The 4,817-nt window shown below is 33.1% G+C and overlaps 1 pseudogene; it reads right to left on the bottom strand.

Moving 5' to 3' along the window:
• Positions 1–2,335: 2,335 nt before the first annotated feature.
• LOC107874083 lies at positions 2,336–3,405 on the bottom strand (annotated as a pseudogene).
• Between the last annotated feature and the right edge of the window lie 1,412 nt (positions 3,406–4,817).

The raw sequence follows: 4,817 nt of genomic DNA, 5'->3' as shown, positions 1-4,817 counted from the left end.
AAATCTTGCACGAGATACCAGTTTTTTTTAACTTTTCTGGTTTGCCTTTCTGCTAAATGTCTCTGATTCTTCCTTTTATTGCTTCTCCAGTTAAGCTCTTGGTCCTTTAGTTTTCCTTTGCATACAAAGTTGGTTAGGACTGACGAGGTAAGTGTTTTTCTTGTAGTATCAAAGATTTGATGTATTTTATCGTGGTGGTTTATATTTAGTCTATATATGTTGATTTCCCACAAAAGAATACACCAATGAAATATCACTCGCACATATACTAGAATCATTCAATTGTGATAGAGGTTAAGATAAATTGAAGGTTCTACTACATCACTTTGTTGATATCTTTCTAAGAACTATGGTTTGTATTTATAAAACAGTAATAATTTGCCACTCAGTACTTAAAATCTATAGCTTGAAACTTTAAAAGCACAGTTGTTAACTATCTGTTGAAAGACCATCTGTTGGCTTTTTAGATCACTCTATAAAACTTTTGTAGAGTTTCATGTATCGGGAAAGCTAACCTATTTGGAAAAGGTACAAAATTATCCCATGGCTTTGGTCTAATAGTAAGAATATTGAGCTAATGTGTGGGTTAGATATATGTCATGGTTTCAAATCTTACAGGTAAAAGCCTGTCATTTAAGTAGAGAAGGGTAGAGGGGTAGGTACATTATCCATCGAGATTCAAACAGTGTGGCCTATGCTATAGTAAACAACAAGTTTGTTGAGGTTATTAAGTCACTTAGTTGAACTAGGAAACTATAAGGAAAGAGAGGCTAAGGTTATGGAGTAAGGCCACCTTAAGGGCAGATGAAAAGGTTCATTATCTATCGAGGCTCAAACCATTCTTCACTGGCTCTCGAAAATCCTATCAAAAGGGGGAAAAAGGAGTGGGGGCATCGATTTGAATCAAAGGTATAATGCTATCTTTTTGTCGTATGACCCTAGTTTTTTGGAACTGGTGATATCCCTTTAAAGACAAAATTGCTATTCCTTCTTCCATCCATGGATGAGTTGAATAGTTTAATATTAACATTGTTTTGATTCTTCTGATTATATACAATCCATGTTATAATAATGTTAGTGTTTTTTTTTATTACTTTCCTATTACTACTTGCTAACTGATTACTGATCATGATTGAAATACTTATTCCTCTCCTCACGTTGCAACTGAAAGATTACCGGCTAACTGACTTGGTAAGCTGGACATAAAGCAGTAATCTGGTTTTTTGGTAGATACGCATTGATCAGGTTTGGGTCACATCTATTTTCAATAATAATCATGAAATATTCCTGTTGGTTTTTATTAATTATTCTGGGAAGTATGTAGCCTGTGAATACTTGCTTTCTTAAGTTCCTCTGAGAGACAATCTCAGTTTGACTCAAGAAGCATTTCTATTGGTTTTTATAATTATTCTGGGAAGTATATAGCCTGTGAATACTTGCTTTCTTAAGTTGCTCTTAGAGACAATCTCAGTTTGACTCAACTTTACTCTTTTTTCTTCTTAATCTGCATATATGATATCTTTGTAAGGGTCTTCCTGAATTTGATTTAAGTTGCTAGGATGGGATTTTATTGGGATATAGGCCTATATTTGTGTTGCAAAGAATGTTGATCAAGTGAGTTGACAGGGGAAGAGTGAAGCATGTTGTTGTTGCTAAGCTCTCTAATTCTTTCTCAGCTAATGGTGTCCTGGATACTCAGGTTGGTTTCATGTTTTTAATTGATGTTATAGGCCTATATTTGTGTTGCAAAGAATGTTGATCAAGTGAGTTGACAGGGGAAGAGTGAAGCATGTTGTTGTTGCTAAGCTCTCTAATTCTTTCTCAGCTAATGGTGTCCTGGATACTCAGGTTGGTTTCATGTTTTTAATTGATGTAGGGTTGTGTAAGGTCTGCAAACACTGCCCTCCCCAGACCTCAGTTGTGGGAATGTACTAGGTATGTTGTGGTTGTTGTATGGTAATTGCAATAACTTATATGTGTGCTACATGGCACATCCTTTTTCTCTATATTTAAAATAACAGAAGAAGAAAGTAAACCTGGTAGATAAATCAGCTCCACCCTCTCATTTAGAAAATAAATTTTCTTTCCTTAGTGGCTTCACCATTGAAAACCACTACTTTATAGTGATCATAGTAAAGCAAAGTGTTTATCTAATTGTTCTATCCATGCCTTTAGTATTTTCTGGAAGAAAGCCATTCTTATAACAGAGGAAAGACACTTGTTGCAAGAAAAGTTCCATTGCCAAGCTATCATGCTGATCTTGACAAACGTCATAGATTTACATAGAAAGAGGTATAGTACTGATATCTTGCTATTAGTTTGTGAGAATGTCCTTTCACTTATTATTACTGATGATTTGCTTGTGTTGCTGGTTGTAGTTAATGTATAACTTAACTGTCAATTCAACTGAACCAACAACATATAACTGCCAAGAAATTGCAATCCAAACCAAGTTCATAACATATGACAATTTCCCTGATCTGAACTCTCTCATTTCCTTTTCTAAATCATTCCATTAGCCACTTGCGAAAAGCCCTATACTAGAAGAAATTATCACTATCATACTAATAAAAAGACATTTTCATGACAACTTTTAATGTGCCACTTTTGAAGACCTTCTGGATTGCCAGTTCTATTAGCGAGAACTGCAAGGCGTAACCTAGAGACCCTAAAGTTATAGCAGCAAATCCTATAAACAAAGATTTCTAAGATATTTTTCTGCTATCGCCCGTCTCATCTTAGAAATAATGATCAGGGATGAGAAGGAGAGAAACACGATGGAGTTCAGTATAATTTCTATCATCATTTGTTCGTTGATGAAGAATAAAGTGAGCGTGGTGAACACCAATTGAGAATCGAAAATCAGGAAGTAGGTAGAGATCGGAAGGTACTGTACACTAACTGTAAATAAAATAGAGTTTGCTACTTGAAATAAGACAAGGAAGATGTAAATCGAAGCGCGAACAAGTACAGAAGACTGGTAATCAATGCTAAGTTGTTGATCATCGTGATTTTTGGGTGAAGGCTAGTAAAGAAAAGGCGGGAGAATTAGAAAGCCAGCAGTTTGTGCCAATATTGCAATGCATCTGCTTTGTCCACCTTGTTCATAGTATACCCTGCCCAACAGAGTGCCAATTGCTTGTCCGCTAAGAGTAAAGAATGTAAATATAAGTACTTGAAGCCATAGTATGATTTTACTTGATTGAAGGCTGCTGTTTTTTACATTTTCGAATGATTCTGCTACTTGTGCTTCATCAACTATCGAGTGAAACAGGGCAACACAATAACAAAGAGATTTCAAACAACATTGACTTATAATTCGTGTAAACAGTTGTATCTCTATATACTTTCTTCAATATCTGGTAATTCTGCCCAATTATGACGACAAATACGAGCCCGTCTCATTCGTTTTTTTGTATTTTGTTATTTTTGGCTAGATATTTGTGTTTTACTTTTCTTTGAAATTTTTAATGGTTGGTATTTTCTTTATTCTTGAAGGTACTTCAAACCTTTTCCTTATGCTTTTTGAAATGGTAAAAAGTTTGATTAAGAAGGGGAGCCTTGGAGTAACTGATAAAGTTGCTACCATGTGACTAGGAGGTCACGAGTTCAAGCCTTGGAAATAGCCTCTAGCAGAAATACAAGATAAGGCTGCGTACGATACACTCTTGTGGTGGGGCCTTTCTTCGGACACCGCGCATAGCGGTAGCTTTAGTGCACCAAGATAGCTCCTGCCTCATGGTAACAGGAGCTGATGAATTCATGTGCTTGTGATGAGTTTTAAACTTCATAAATATCATCAATAATTTTTGGATAGTCTATGATGTATTTTTTGGTATTACTCCAGCTATTACCAAGATGTATCTGAAAGTCTTTTTGTAATATTTTATCTATTTCATACATGTACATGAAAATGTCATGTTCCACCATGGTACTTTGCACTTTGTCAAGTAAATTGATTGTCTTAGGCTTTTATCTTCATTACCAATACAAACAAGATAATAGAAAATTGTAAAAGTTGCCTAACTCTCAATCCTTTTAGAGCTAATTATTCTCTATCTCAATTTGTTTTTCAAAATTATCAAAAATTTCTGATTTAATCCATTCAAATACATCACATTCTTCTGAATACATCAAATTTTTTGGATATGTTAATTTTTACATGGATATATTGCTTCCTTTTACACAAATACATTATATTCTTTCGTGGTGTATTTAAGCTTCTAAGTAAAATTGAAGATATATGTAATTATTTTAAAATATTATGATTTTAAATAGTTATTATAATTTAAGTTGTGGTATGATTCTCATAAAAAATTATATCAAAATCCAATGTATTTGGCCATGCTTAGCACGGCAAATGCCTATCTAGTATATATATATATATATATATATATATATATATATATATATATAGATACTATATATAAGGGAGAATGTAACTTTTTGGTAGTTCTTATTATATTCTAACTATGTCTTACCAACCAAAAAACTTTCTTTAAGGGAGAAGATAACTTTTTGGTAGTTCTTAGTTACATTCCAAGTATGTCTTACCAACTAAAAACTTTCTTCTAAAATATTACCCTTATATTTGTCTTTTATTATTTTCTACACTACATAAAAGTTAAAGAATTTTTAAGACTTTTTTTGGTAAATGCATGATCTCTTAAACTAAATTTTTGAAAGTGATGTCACTGTACTATTTTAAATAAATTTAAATTTATAATCTGAATCTCCTTCACGAAATATTAGATTGTTTATATAGAACTAAAATTGTTTATATTTTTATGTGTTAAATGTTGAATTTTTTCTTCATA

Source organism: Capsicum annuum, unplaced genomic scaffold (genome assembly GCF_002878395.1).
Source record: "Capsicum annuum cultivar UCD-10X-F1 unplaced genomic scaffold, UCD10Xv1.1 ctg4579, whole genome shotgun sequence".
Classification (NCBI taxonomy): Eukaryota; Viridiplantae; Streptophyta; class Magnoliopsida; order Solanales; family Solanaceae; genus Capsicum; species Capsicum annuum.
This window is presented reverse-complemented; position numbering and strand designations above follow the sequence as displayed.